A 16959-nucleotide genomic window follows, 5' to 3' on the forward strand; every position below is an offset into this window, starting at 1 on the left:
CCATGCCAATAGTGCCATGGGTACATGGGCACGATAGGGGAGATGCTAGAGTGACACTGACATATGCACAGTGGTGGGTAGCACACCAGTAGGTTAGGTTCATAGTGCCTGGGGAACCTCTACCGGTAGAGTAGGCATGGGGGGATGGAGACGATGTAAGGGATGGGGGACAAGTGGCTATGATATCACCTCCAACACAGGGGGCACAATAGGGACTACATGGATGTAGAGCTAGTGCGAGGAGGGGTATAGGGCAAGTGCCAATATAGGCACCACCATGGGCAGCACCACAAGCACCACCATGGGTGCAGGCACAGGTACAAGGATAGGCATGAGTAGAGGACCAAGACATGGTTAGGGCTGAGAGGGACAGTTTGCGTGCAGAGGTAGCCCACCTTCAGGGTGTGGCCCAGATAAAACAGGCTCAAGAAGAGAGCATACAACAGGCCTTGATGGCCATACAAGTAGAGCTATAGGTATAGAGGGCTAGGCTAGATAGTGCATAGGAGGTGCTAGCAGTTCTACAGGCATAAGTGGATGCAAGTGATTTCATAGGTATGGAGGTCCACACAGATGCTGAGGAGCTGGCAGAGCTAGAGAGAATCCAGGGGGAGGTTGCCGCATTATGAGCCGAGTGAGCTACCCATCAGGCACAATTGGATGAATACCACAGGTAGAGGGACATAGCAAGACAGATGCTATAGCCTGGGGCAACTGTCATAGTTATGTAGGAGGCTATCTCAGCTAATCAAGTAGAGGCATGAGCCATATGAGATACAACCTACTATAGATCATTATATCATGAGGCCATGCTTGCTGATCAGTGATAGCCAAATTTTGAGAGGGGTACTAGCTCATGGATCTCAAGGGGTAGAGCCAGATCAGAGCAGTCTATAGGATAGTAGAGACCTTCTCGAGGAGGGGATACAAGGGGGTTGGGCCCTCACAGCCAGCGGCTTGACTTTTTATAGTGATCAATTTTTGATAGATATGTGCAGATGCAACAAGTTTTTGATGATGCATTTGTACTACATGACACTACATAATTTTGTATATGGACTTGTACAAACATTATTTTTTGATATATATACATGACATGATTTGATGGCTCTATATGTTTATGGATTGTGTGATGAATATGATATCTATGATGTGGATACTGGCGCTTGTGATGTAGGATGTGTGTGATGTGATGTTTCCTATGATGTATATATATATACATACATACATACATATACATATATATACATATATATACATATATATATATATATACATATATATACATATATACATATATATATATACATATATATATATATACATATATATATATATATACATATATATATATACATATATATATATATATATATTCATATATATATATATACATATATATACATATATACATATATATACATATATACATATATATACATATATACATATATATACATATATACATATATACATATATACATATATATACATATATACATATATATACATATATACATATATATACATATATACATATATATACATATATACACACATATATATATATATATATATATATATATATATATATATATATATATATATATATATATATATATATATATATATATATATATATATATATATATATATATATATATATATATATATATATATATATGATGCCTAAAATGTGGATGATGTAGGTTTTCTGGTGATTATGTATGCATTACTTTATTTTACATGTATGGATGCATTTATGCGATGTTTTATGATGTATATGCCCCTAGATGCATGTGTTAACATGGATGTATGAATTAATGATGTAAGCTAACTAATTGAACAAAATGCCTAATGAACACTAATGAATGCAACCTAAAATGAAAATTTAAAATGAATGAACCTAATGAATAGTGATTTGTCAAAACTTGTCACTCATAGAAACCAAGTAGTGTAGCATAGGAGGGAGGGGAGATAAACAGAACCCTTGTCTCAAGCATGGCTAAATGACACCCTATACTACATGAAACCTAACTACATGATATCAAGAGATTTAGTTGTGTTTATAGGAAAGAGCACAACTTAATTTGATTTTGCAAATGAGTTTATGCATTATATGTTAGAGAAGCATAAATGACACAACTCTTTTGCGTAGATTGGAGACTTTAGAACCATAGGTGTAGTTTACATAGTCATGATGGACCAAATGTCATATATGTGCTAGAGAGGTCTAGGTACACCCAAAGTCTTTTTAGGGAGCTTTGGTGGAACATGTACTAACTTGTTGTCCCCAGTGTGCAATGCATTAACATAACTTGAAACTAACACATATGTAGTAAAGCTTCAAAAATAGATCATACCACAAACAACACATGTAGTCAAATGAGAGCCATTTAGGTACGACTAAAATATGGAAGATCAAGGTGCATCATAAATGACTTCCACTAATACACCAAATAAAATCAATCAAAAAGAGACCTCATGACCAAGTAGTCATTCAGTCCACAATTCCTGCCAAGAACCTTATGTCTAGAAGTGAATGTCACAATACCATCTATAGGAAGGATTCATCCTATGAAAGTTTATTTTGTGTGGCATCAAGTATCATAAATCATTTCATTGTTTTTGGCAAATGCTGTGAAAAGAATAAGTTTCTCGAATCGTTAAGTCTCAAAGGTGATTTTGTTCAAGTTCTACATGGTCATTGTTGTGAAAAAGGTCAGTGTGATGGGATTGGAACAAACACTTGATGGAAAATTGCCTCATGGACTAGAGATCTTTCAAAAGATGGAGGTGAAACGAAGCCTCACAGACAAGAGTTCTTTGATTGGATGCATGAAAAGCATAAGCTAAATAAGACTTTGCACAATGGAAATGAAACGTTGGAATGGAGTGAAGGGAAATGAGCCTTATAGATAATGGATCAAAATGCTTTTTTTTGGAACTTTTTCTTCTTTTTAGTCTTTTTTTAGGAACATTTTATGAATTTTTTGGATTTTTCTAATTTTTCAATTCTTTATTGGATTTTTGCAAGACTATAAGAATTGCAAACTTAAGCATAGAACCACTTGAGGTGTTGAATATTTACTAGCTCAAGGAGAAGATATCCCTCTAGAGTGGCAATCTGATATGCTCTAGAACCATATTTGGCTATAATGATAAATGGACCAAGCCAATTAGCCTCAAACTTTCCTTTCTTTTCATGATTCTAGAGATTCTTCATGTTATGCTGCAAAACTAAGTCACCCACTTCAAATTCTCGTGACTTGAATTTTTTGTGATACTAAAACTAAAGGTGATTTTGATACATGCAGACATGGTTTAGGGCATTAAGGCATCTCTCATCAAGGAGTTGCAGCTCTTGCAAATGAGCAACTCTATATTCTTCTTCAGACATCAGATTCTTCAGAGAGATTCTGAGGGAAGGGAGTTCAATTTCGATGGGTAAGACAACCTTAGAACCATAAATAAGGGAAAATGGAGTGGCTCCTATGGGGGTATGGATGGAGGTATGGTAGGCCCAAAGGGCAGGAGAAAGATGGAGTTGCCAATCACAGCCAGTTGCATCAAAAATCTTCTTTAGGATTTTCAAAATGGTTTTATTAGTAGCTTCAGCTTGGCCATTTCCTTGGGGGTAGTATTTGGTGGAAAAATGTTGGGTAATTATGAATTTTCTACACAATGTGGCAACTTCCTGATTTTTGAAAGGGGTTCCATTATCAGTCATAATATCTTGAGGTATACCAAAATGACAAATATTATAGTTCAAGATGAACTTCAAAATTTGTTTTCCAGTGGTGTAAGTTAATGGAATAGCCTTGACCCACTTTGTGAAGTATTCAGTGGCAGAAATAATATACTTGTGGCCATTTCAGGAATTTGGGTATACTTGACCAACAAGATCGAATCCTCAATGGGAAAAGGGCCATGGAGTGATGGTGGGTTGGAGGTCTTGGGTAGGAGTGTGTATCAAATTGCCATGCTACTGACAAGGAACACATCTCTTCACAAAATGATATGCATTTGCTTCCATAGTAGGCCAATAATAACCCATTCTAAGAAGCTTTTTCGCTAATGTAAGGCTACTAGAATGGGCACCACAAATCCCTTGGTGGACCTCTTCTAATATTTTTCTAGCTTCATCTAATTTGAGACATCGGAGGAGGGTTCCATCAAAATGTTTTCGAAAAAGTGTGTCAACTAGGATGGTATATCAGGTTGTTCGACAGATGAAGGTTTTTCTTTGATTTGGGGTGAGGGTTATGGGAACAATTTTGTAACATAAATAGGCAAAAATGTTAGCATACCATGGAGACTTAGGACCAAAAATCTCACACACCAACTCTGAATTTAGTTTTCTCATAAGCAAGAGTAAAAAGATTCTCAACAAGAAACTCACATTTGGGACTATATTCTAGCATGTCAATCATGGAGGCAATAGTAGCCATGGCTTCTAGTGCTTTGTTATTACCCCTTGAGATTTGCTGAAAAACAAGCTCTATGAAATGTTGTTTAAGATCCTCAACTATCCTATAGTATGGCAACAATTTCTCATCCTTAGTGTGGTATTCATTTGTAACTTGTTTAATGACTTATTGTGAGTATCCAAAAACAAGAAGACTTTTGATATTCCATCTGATAGCTTGATGCAACCCTGTGACTAATCCTTCATATTTAGCTATATTTTTTGTGCAAGGGAATGATATCTTATAAGACTTAGGAATGATATCTCCTGGCGGTGTCACAAACAAAACTCCTACCCCCAATCCCCTTTGTGTGAATGAACCATCTAAAAATAGTTTCCATGGTGTAGTGGGGTTGACAATCATAATGGTATCATCTGGAAAATCTGTGACTATGGGATGGTCTCCTAGAAGAGGAGCTTCAACAAGTTGATCTGCAATTACTTGTTCGTTAATGACTTTGTGTTCCTTATAAACAATGTCAAACTCACTCAAAATCAAGACCCATTTTGTAGCTTGACTAGTGGGGGAGGCCTTTGATACCAAATATTTGAGTGGGTCTATCTTGGCAATGAGATGTGTAGTATGATTAAGCATATAATGGTGTAACTTTTGCATGCAAAAGACTACTGCCAAACAAGCTCTCTCAATAGCAGTGTAGTTCAACTCACAACCAACTAATGTTTGACTGAGGTAGTATATAGCTTGCTCATTCCCATTGTCATCTAGTTGTGCCAAAAGTGATCCCAAGGCAACTAAAGTAGCTAGAATATATAGAAACAATGGTCGTCCTACAATTGGAGGGACTAGGACTGGAGGATTAGCCAAGTATATCTTAATTTTTTCAAATGCTTTCTGACATAGATAATCCCACTGAAACTTAGTGTCCTTGTGAAGCAAATGTTGAAGTGGATGGACCTTATTTGCTAACTAGGCCACAAATTGTCTAATGGACTATAACTTTCCTTGAAAACTGTAGAGTTGTTTCAATGTGGTAGGTGGAGGCATTTCCATGATGGCTTTGACTTTAGTGGGATCTACCTCAATACCTCTTCTTGACACAATGTAGCCTAACAACTTGCCTGATTTGACCCCAAACACACATTTCTTAGGATTCAGGCACACTTTATATTTCTCCAATCTCTCAAAAATGGTAGTGAGTACATCAATGTGGGACTCATGTGTCTTTGATTTTCCTAGGATGTCATCAACATAGTCCTCCATTATGACATGTAAAAGATCATGGAATATGGTAGTCATTGTGCGTTGATAAGTGGAACCGACATTTTTCAAGCCAAAAGGCATGAATTGATAACAAAAGGTTCCCCATGGAGCGGTAAATGCCGTTTTATGTTGATCCTCTTCTGCAATTTTGATTTGATTATAACCGAAAAAACCATCCATCAAAGACAACATCTCATGTCTAGTAGTCAAATCCACTATGATGTCTATGTGAGGAAGTGGAAAATCATCCTTAGGACATGCAAGGTTTAAATCTAAAAAGCCTAAACAAACACGGATGCCCCCAGATGCTTTCCCTATAGGAACAATGTTGGAGACCCATTCTGGATAATCAATAGGGTGGATGAACTCTGCTTCTAACATTGTCTGTAGCTATTCTTTGACTAAAAGTGCTACCTTAGGATGTATTTTGCATAACATTTTCTTCACTGGTTTAATATTGGGATCTACTATCAAGTGATGCACAACCAAATCTGTGTCTAAACTAGGCATATCTCTTTAGGTCCATGCAAAATTGATCTTACCCTTTCTCAAGAATTCAGTCATTTCCTTTTTCTTTGTAGGACTCAGGGTGGCTACTATGCAGGTGATTTGTGGATTATCCTCTGTACCCAAGTTGACTAGAATTGTGTCCTCATTCAAAATAGATGACTTTTCTGGTGGTAAAGATTTGAATGGCAAGTCAATCTCTGCCTCTTCTGTTGTCCCTAAGAGGTTTTCACCACAAGATGTGCACTTTATTTTATCTTTTTCTTCATCCAAAAGTGCCCTAGTAGAGTTTTCACTAAAGGATGCTTCTTTTATTTTTCCTTTTTTTATTTTCTTTTTCACTTTTGTGACTAAGAGAGTTTACTTGGTTACAAAGTAGGCTTCCTCATTGTATTGGATCTCATGTTCATTATCTTGGAGATTCTTAGGTCCAATGAGTGCCATCACTACCTCATCATACTTATAGATATTGAGAGCTGGTGATGTGTCTTGAAGGTCCCAATCTATCATGTCATGGTTGGTGAGAGGTAGGTAGGTGGATGAAAGGTTAGCTATGGTAATGGTATGAACATAGGTTTCTAGGTCATCCTCAATGTATTGGAATGGTATTTCAAAGAATTCCTTCTTATCAGTCTCAGAATCATACTCAACCATACAATAGTTGTCAGCAAAGGATACCTTAGGTTTAATGGAACCCAAACCGCATCCTTTAGGATAGCTATTAGCTTTTAGGGGTTGTCTCATTCCATCTTCTTTAGGTCCAAGTCCGGTACAATGATATCCCATGTTTTTGATAATGGGATGGGCCTTAACATACTTATCCTTGGGGAACTCCATAGGTTCATCTTTTCCATCATAGTATAGCCAATCTAGAATATTAGATTCTATATGCTCATCACTAAATGAACCCCAATGTTCAAATGTTGTCTTACTAATATGCATAGCCTCTTTGTTGGCAGGAGGTGGCAATTGTGAAGATTTTTTAAAGGAACGAGGGGAGAGTGGTAGTTGTCCAACACATAAGGAATTTTCAAACTTATACTCTCCCATTCCTAAATTAGTAAAAGTAACCTTCTTCCCTATAGTATTGACCTTAGTATCTTCCACCTTTTCTTTTCCTTTGCGAGAATTGGAATTATCATTGGCTAACTCTGGCAATATTGTGGAAGGTGATTCTATTATGGTGAGAGGCTTAGGTATAACTTTGGCAAACTCACTAATTGGACAAAAATTTGCTGGTGCACCTTCCAGTCTTTTACAAAAGGAAAAAAGTGTGGGATCTCCTAGAATTGTGACCTCTCTTCCTTGGTGGGGGAATTTCAAGCATTAATGATAGGTAGATGGGATAGCCTTTAGTGTATGTATCCAAGGTCGACTAAGAAAATTTTTAATGGAAAATCCAAGTCTAGGACATGGCATTCAGTATTTATGATGGCTGGTCCAACCTTTAGTGGTAACATGATAACTCCTTTTGATTCTCTTTCCCTTTCATCATAGGCTTTGATTATTATCCTTTTATTGACATCTAGGAAGTCTTCTGGGAGTCCCAAGAAACAAATCATCTTCAGTGTACATAGGTTCAAACCGGATCCAATATCTATAAGGACTCTTTTAATCTTATGTCACCGTATAAGGACTTCAATGTGGAGTAACAAATTATGGTGGGGATCAAGACCTTGGAAATCTTTATCTGTGAAGACAAGGTGTTTTTGGGCAGCAAGGTTTCCAATCATGGCAGTGAATTGGGAGGCATTAATGTTTTCAGGAACATGAGACACTAAAAGAGCCTTCTCCAAAATTTCCTTGTGGATGGGTGATGTGGTTAGGAGCTCAAGAATGGATATTTGTGCAGGAGTCTTACCAAACTGGGATAACACATCATAGCGAGAAGTGGGCCTTTGTGAAGTGGATGGCACAACAGGCACATGTGGAATTGATGGATTAGTGTGATTAGGAGTGGCAATTTGCAAAGTAAGTCTTCCCTATTGAGTGGTTGCATCACAATTGACTGCTTGTAGGACAAGGGTATTCACATGAGTGTCTACCTCTTCAATGTGACCACACATGGAGTCAAATCCACATATATTGTTGGTTTCTATTTTACCACATAAGGAGTCAAATCTTGATATGTGGTTAGTAGAATAGTCATAAGGTAATGCATTTGATGTGCAAGCTCAGTTTGCATTGTTGTGATTAGGAAATAGTTTTTGGAATATCTTTAGCTTAGCATTTTTAGAGGATGGTCCTCCTTCTACCTCAATTTCTCCATCATCGACAAGATTTTGGATTAAGACTTTGAGTTTTATACACTTGTTTCTGTCATGTCCTTTGATGTGATGGTATTTGAAATATTAATTTTCCCTATACCTTTTTGATTTGGGTTGATTCTCATCAAAGGGCCGTGTGTTAGGAAATACCATCAAATTGTGATCTACTAGTTTTTGAAATATGGCTTCCAAAGGTTCACAAAAGTTAGTGAACTTTCTATTATAGTCATAGTCATAGTTGTAATTATTGTTGTTGTGAGGGAAAAATTGTGTTTGATTGCAAGATTTCTGATTGTCATTGTTTGAATTGTTGTTGTTTTTGTTACGATAGTTGTTGTTGTTTCCTCCTTGAAGGTTTTCCACATTTTTAACATCAGTGACACCATCGTGTGTGACACCTTTATTTTTGGACCAAAATTTAGATTTTCTATTGTTGTTTGTGTTCTTGTTTGAGGATGATGAGCTATAATGTTTGATGGTACCTTTTTCTAAAAGCCCATTTTCAATGCTTTTGCCCCTCTTGACTAATGTAGCAAAATCCTCAAGGCTAGCCATCTTCATATGAAAAGACATCTTTGATATCAAGTTTTTGATAAATATGTCCACAAGATGGGAATTCTCAATTTTGAAGGGCATGCAGTTAGCAAGATGTCTCAGCCATTATAGAAAGTTGGAAAATGTTTCACTATTTTGTTGTTTTGTGTTGCACAAATCACTTAATGAGGCATGGTGTTCAATATTTTAAGAATGTTGTGCTACAAAATTTTTTGTTAGGCCATTGAAAGAAGTATGGAACCTTTGGATAAGTTCATTAGCCATTCTAATGTGGGGCCTCCAAGACTTCATGTGAAGAGCCTCTTAAGATAATCTTCATTATAGGCTACTTCTTGACACAACACTGAGAATTCCTTGAGATGTGTGATAGGACATGTTTCTCTTGTATATTTGTCAAATTTTGGAATCTCAAAGTTTGGTGGGAATGGTACCATACTAATAGATCTATCAAATGGAAATGGACAAACTTCCTCAAAAGAGAAATCTTTCACCCCTTTATTAGTCATGCTTTGTACCAAATTTCAAAGTTCATGCAACTATTGGACTAAATCTTGATTGGGCTGCACTTGTGATTGTTGAGTATTTTTAAATCCACCTCCCAAGCTATAAGGAGTTCCAAATATATTATGAGGTGGTGGAAGTGCTCCACTTTGGCCAGTGTATTGATATGCAGTTGTTAAAATTGGCACAGATATTTTTACCATTCTTGTTGGAATTTGCGAATAAGCAAAAAACATTGGTTGTGTTGGAATTGCCATCTGTTGAGTAGACATTTGCCCAATGTTTAAACATCCCATAGTTGGACCTGTTAAGGTGGACTGCAACATACTAGCAGGCATAGTGGTGTTGGGTATGGCACTAATGATTTTTTGGATAGGTTCTGCACTTAATTGGAATGTTGGTTGTGTGGTGCCACTTGATGTAGATGTAGCACTATTTGTTACTGTTGGTCCTTGGCTAGGTGCTTGGGTTGTGTTGGCAATACGGGAGCACCACCCTTCGTAATCTATCTAAACAAGGTGATCTCATCAAAGCTTGTAGGGACATTAACACCATCTTTAACCAAGTTGAGGAAGATCTCAATTTTGTTTGCCCTAATAGATTTTTCCATCATTTCAACATTGTATGGATCTACAAGGAATGTTCTGACATCATTAGGGATATTTTTGTTGTCAATAGGGTTTTCCTCTTAGTAATTCCTCATCATCATTTCCCAAATTTGTGTTGTGAAAAGGATCTTCTGGTTCTTGTGTGGATGTTAGGCTAGGCATGCCAAAGTTTGAACTAGAAGGAAATCCTCCCCCTAATGATGTTACATGTGGAGGGAAAGGATTCTCCATCTCATTTTTCCTTAATGAGTCCAATAAGCATGACATGGAATTAAATGTGAATCTGCCAAATCATGTATGTACCATACAATAGTGACCAAACCAATGGGTGGAAGACTATGGAAGAAAGAAAGGAATGTGGGAGAGATCTATTGAACCTTACGCAATGAAAGGGGCCAATAACCTAGATGTATAAAAAGGACCTTGGTTTAGCAAAAAAAGTATGATTACTCACTATTTGGTGATGGACTTTTGATCCCAAATAAGTGATAAGTGTTTTCTTGTGAGTAAAAGGTCTAGTGTTGTGATCTCGAAAGGTGTTCTTATGCCAAAGTCTTTAGGTTCAAATGATCAAGTTCTCCAGAGAAAATTTGCAAATGGAAGACTAGAAGTATGGAAAAAGAAAATGATATGTGGAAAATGCAGGTGTGGTAGTCACTTATACAGTTAACTCAATCCTCACTCACTAGGAACAAAAACCCGGGGTTTACTCCTGGGAAGGTAGACCAATTTCAAAGTTTTGCATTGTACTCAATTCTATCGTAGCAGTCTTCTTTAGCTTCTTCTTTTTGGATGTCTTTGATAGCATATCAAAATTGCTTGTCACCATGTGCTAGGTTCTTCCTTTCCTTTTAGACAAATGGATTGGATAATTTCACCTTCTTATGTTTGACTTTGTTGGTCGTGGCAGGAATAAAACAAGACTCAGTTTCAAGCACCAACTAGACTCAACCAATTTCCAATACTAGACCAATATAAGACTTTTGAAAATAACCATTGTTTCTCTCTCTTGAAGTTTAGCTCACAATTTCACTCGTTTTGCACTTGTTTGATGTTTTGTGTTGGTTTTGAATGTTTAAACAAATAGACACACAGAACACACCAACAATCCTGATAAGGCTGCAACTAGGATATACAAGGCTTATCTAAAGGGTGTCCTCGATATTCGCAAGGTACGTGAGGCACAAATCTATAGATGAAAGGAAATAATGCCACACAGCCGGGGGGAGATGGTAACCCAAATCTCCTCCTTCACTTCCCAAAGTTATAAGGTTTTTTGGGGCTTAGCCAAGAGTGACAAGATTTTGCTTCCAAGAGAGGTGTCTTTCGATTCACCTCCTAGTTCTTATACTCTACCAAAACACTAGAGTTGAGGTCGTCCCAAGGGGTGATGAAATCCTCAAGTAGGCCTCCTAAAAAGAAAAACAAGACCACTTATTTCTTGTGCACCAAAGATCACCCTAAAGTGCGAGGGAAGAGAATACATAAGTGGCTTTGGGGTTTTAAAGATGCGTTCTTTCCCAATGAAGCTTTAAGTTTTGTAATCTACTTGAAGACACACGTGTTTAAAGCATACAATGTTCTTTCCAACTTGAAATTGTCGTCAACATAAATAAAAGCGCTGGTTGATCAACAAAAAAGTAAATCGAGCGTGTGCATAAACTAAATACTAAAAATGAAATCAATTTCCTTTAAGGCATTCAAGAGTATGTGAATTCATTTTAAACACCAATTCCAAATGTTTGCTAGCCTAGACATTCATGTCAATTTTCTTAAGGCATTCAAGAGTATATGAATTTGTTTTAAACACCAAGCCCAAATGTTTGCTATCCTAAACATGAATGTCCAATGAAAAGATGATTCATTCCTTAAGGGCATTCAAGATTGAGTTTTCTACGTAAACATCCATTCCAATGAAATATGAGTAAGTTCCTTTAAGACATTCAAGATTGGATGAAATTTTTCCTTTAGACACTCAAGAATGTGTTTGGAGATTACTCATTAAATTGCAGCATTCATTCAAAGGACAAATGGTTATAACATTCAAGTTAATTAACCTTTAATCCTAAAGTGATAAAAATCACTACACATTTTCTTAGTGATAAAAATCACTATTGGTTTGTTCTAAGTGTTTTAAGATTTGTTTCATGCATGAAAATTTGTTAGCAATCCCTGCAAACCACTAGTTAGCAAATAATAATGCTTCAAAGTTTCACAATTCTGTCAAAAAATGTAGACTATAGATCTCAGGCATAGACGACAGAATGCAGAGATGCCGAAACATGTAGATGCTAGAACTCAGAGATGCTAAAAAATGCAGACAACAAAAAACAACAATATACGATCTGCAATCAGATGGTACTATTTTTCAGGCATAGATGATAGTTGAAGCTTAGAGATGCTAAAACAAAGATGACAAAAGGACACTTAGCACACAACGTAGATGACCGAATATTACACGTAGATGATAGATTGATTTTTTGAAATTTTAAAACCCACCGTCAACACAAATGATAGAATAATCTATGTATATGCTAGAACTATGTCCCCAAATGCAAAGTGGCTAAATGACGCAGAGATGCTGAAATGCATAGATACTGATCTGCGGAGACAACAGAGCGCAAATGACACTGCGTTCAATGTAGACGACAATGTGAGGTTTTTTATGACAGACTGCAAATTCTTAACATATTTTTGAGATGAAAATAGGGGTGTGGGTCCCACTGGGCATGCCAAAATGTATGCCAAAAGAAGTGACCTGTTGGGAGTATGAATCAACAAACAAACATTAGTTTAAATCACATATGCATCAAGTACTTATCAAAATAAAAGAACCAACTAATGCTTGTTTGAGTTTTGCAACTCACAGCAACCAACAAACCAAATCCTCAAGCAACCTCAAATAGCCCAACAAAGGCACTCATAAGAGGCATTGTTGGTATGCTAAAATTGAAGGTATGTTTGTTGTGCTCTCCCAAACACAACTATATGATTGAATCTCTTGAATGGCGAATGTGCAAATGTGAGTGATGAAATCATGAACCTATGCTATATGAAATGAAGAACACTTCAAAAAATGGCTATGGAAGAAGCCATGTTTGAAGGCATCAAGAATGGAGATGGAATGTAATAAAGAAACTAAGCTAAGATGCAAGCTAGAATAATATGCAAGAGAGATGAAGATCTAAAGGCATAAGTAAGCTAAATCTAACAATGCAAATGCAATCTAAAATCAGCTACCAAGGGTTAGTGTGCAACATGAAATCACTATGAAAACTCAAACTCGCATGATAACACTATGAAAGCTCAAAACTCAAACTAACATGATAACAATGCATGTGGAGGAGATGAAAATGCTTGAGACAAGGGCCCTATTTATAAGCTTGAGGGAGACCTTGGGTGAGGTGGCATCTATATGGCATCCACATAGTGCCACAAGGAGACACATAAGCAAGCCATGCAAGTGGTCAACATTCAAATTTTTCTCACACATATGTGAGCAAACTTGAAGAGAGGAGTGGGGGACAAAGTTGTAAGAGGTGTGGAAGGCATGAGGGGTGTGGAAAGTGTGAGTGGTCCTCACACATGTGTGAGAAAACACTTAGGCTAAGAAGGGGGTTTAACAAGGTGATTAAGGTAATTAAGTGAGATTAAAGGGTGGATAGGCTTAAGGGGATGAAAGTGATAGGTGTCGACTAGGTTTAAGATTAAATTAAACAAGATTAAATTTAATCGTAGGTTTAGAGTAATTAATGAGATGGTGGGATTTAAATAAATATAATTTATTTAAAAGGGGGATTAATGGAGGATCATGTATTAAATAAATTTAACACATTAATGCTAGAGGTATTTAACTTAAATTTAAATACCTTAGGAAAATGAACCTATTTAATTAAATAAATTTAACTAAATAGGTAGAAGAATATAACAAATATAATTAATTAATAAATAACTAATTATAATGTCAAGGGCAATAGTAAATAAATTAATATAGTCTTTTGGGATGATTTTAAGCGTCTACAGTCACTATCTCCTTTGATATTGAATTGTTAGTGCTCCCACCATCGGTAATCACATCACAAAATTTACCCTCACATTTGCACTTGGCATGAAAAGAACTCCTCCTCTATTCAAGTTTATTCTCACTACTCAACAAGACCCTTCTTTTAACTAGGAGCTCCCCTCTTTCAACATCTTTTGAATGTGATGACTTTAATTATGTGGAGCCTAATAAATCTTTGAGGTTAATTTCTCCCTAATTCATTCGACATGATCTCTCCCCAAATTTTTCTACGGTGGTTTGGGGGCAGCGCACCCAAGATGGGGTTAAGGGGAAGCACCCCTTGCAGGGTCCTAGGGTAGAGCTAGAGGCATGCTCCATGTCATAATACAAGGTGGGGTTAAGGAGAAACGTCCTCGCAAGGGTTTTTGGTGGTAACACCCACAGAAGCTCAACTCACTTTATTATTGTAAAAGGCATTGGTTTCTATTTTTCTATTGGATGACTTATTTTATCCCTAATTTTATAAGTAGAAAAAAGCTTGTATAAAATGGCTTAGGGTGAGGGATTTCATAATGAATGATGAGTTTGTAGCTTCTTGTGGTCATATGGATTTGTAAAGAATTATAGATTGTAATAAAGTTGTAATCACTAGATAATAGGAATATTGGACTTTCTATTTGGTGGACATAGCCCAGGGATTGGTTGAACCATGCTAAATCTTTATGTCTTGTGTTCTCTTCTATATGACTTTTTATTTTTCTAATATTGGTTATATTTGCATGTAATTGATTCTTTTGTCTCTTTAATCCTAACAATGACCTGGCATCTTCATCCACATGAGAAACCCTCTCTTGGCCTTAAACACTCATTTATATCCTTCTTTTACATTAAGGGCATCCACAAGTATAATGACTTTCTTTTCCATAGTGAAAACATGTGCCATAGAAGCCTCCTCTTCCTAGCCCTTGTCTTGATCTTCCTCTTCCTCTTCCTTGCTCATCTTCATAATTTTGATAATGGCAGTGGTTGAAACCCTCATTCCTCTAGTTTTGGTTAGTACCCACATCTTCATTTTCACTCTAGTCCTCATCATGTAATGGGCACCCTAGAAATGCCCAAGAACTGAACCAACTGCTGAAAGAGATTTTAATGTCTTTGCATAGATTTTGAAACCATATAACACAATGTGAAAAAGAAGGAATTTAATATGAATATTGAACCACTGCTAAAATAATATTAGTTCTCAAATACATAGCAATGAATTCCAAAGGCCAAACCCCAAGGGAATGACGTCTAGAATGTTACAAGAGAGGACAAATGTCCTCTAATGCCAAGAGAAAATCTATAACTCACACCTCCAAGCTCTTATCAAATGCAATTCACAATCATTTGATGTTAAAAAATGAAGCTCCCACCTTTATTTATACTTTCCCTATGCCCTTCTAGAAGGAAATCAAATATTAATTAATTGCAAGTACCAGAAGCTTCCCCCCCTTCCAATAACTAATGCACTTTCTAGAAACTCCTCCCTTGCAATACAATAATTAATTATGCTTCTAGAAAATTAAATTACTAGAGGCTTCCCCCTTTCCAATGATTAATACACAACCTAGAAGCTTCTCCCTTGTAATACAATAATTAATTAAATTAATTAAATAAAAAGTCACCTTTTAATTTTAATTTATTTAATAACTTTATAGGAAATTAATTTAATTTCCTCTTATGCTCCACTTAGCCTTTGGAAAATGTGAAGGCTAAGAACTCCACTTAGTTGATAAAAAGATGGGGACATTACAGTTTGCCCTCCTTGAAATCAATCTAGCAACACAGTGAACTCCAACCTCCACCTGGATCCCAAATGAAGTAGTATGTGACATCCCTATGGACATTAAACCAATTGCAAACCAACATCATCAGGACCAACCACATGTCCTACAGCCTATCACCCAAAACTTGTGCTGATGTTATAAAAGTCAAAATGTCATCAGAAGGCAACTCTGTAGACGATCTATGAAAACTCTTCTTCCCTATATCCACCCACATAATAGATATTGGACTAGAATCTTGATCATTACCAACATGCATTGAAAAAAATGTAGCTACAGGCAAACCATATGCACTCATGCCAATTGTATCAACAATAGGTGTAGCCACATCAAAATATATGGACATAGGAACAACACTAACTACCACGACAAAAAATTGAACTCGATTTGTAGTTGACAAAAACTCATAATCATCAACATGTGTGCCATCATTAGAACACACATCAACAACTGCATGCATATTGCTAAACTCCTCGTTGGATGGTTCAACTGACACATAAGTGGCTACTGATATAACAATATCCTCGCATTCTCCTAATCCCACTATTGTTGCATTGCCATCCCCTAACAAAGCCTCATATGTGGACTCCTGACTTTGCACACATGACTCAACACTAGATTGCGAATCAATAATACTAGAGCGTAAACCCACATCTACTAACTCCACTGAAATGCTCACATTACTAACATCATAGATGGGTGGCTCTATATGTGTCTCGATCACACCTAAGGAATCAACTATCTCCTACATTGGAGCAACATACAAATTGTCAATATTGATGCCCATCTATCTAGCCATAAGCTACAACATCATATCCATTCACCTATTATGCTCCTATTGCATCATATCCATTCGCCTATTCTATTCCTGTTGCATATGTTGCCCCTCCTCTAATGTACCTAGTAAACTAAACATTACATTTTTTTTGATTTGGATCGGTATTCCTATTATCTCGGTCACCCATACTATTGTCTTGTTCAAAGAATATCTCCTCTGTGTCT

Source organism: Cupressus sempervirens, chromosome 9, assembly GCF_028749045.1.
Source record: "Cupressus sempervirens isolate cs-2001-9-10 chromosome 9, ASM2874904v1, whole genome shotgun sequence".
Lineage (NCBI taxonomy): Eukaryota > Viridiplantae > Streptophyta > Pinopsida > Cupressales > Cupressaceae > Cupressus > Cupressus sempervirens.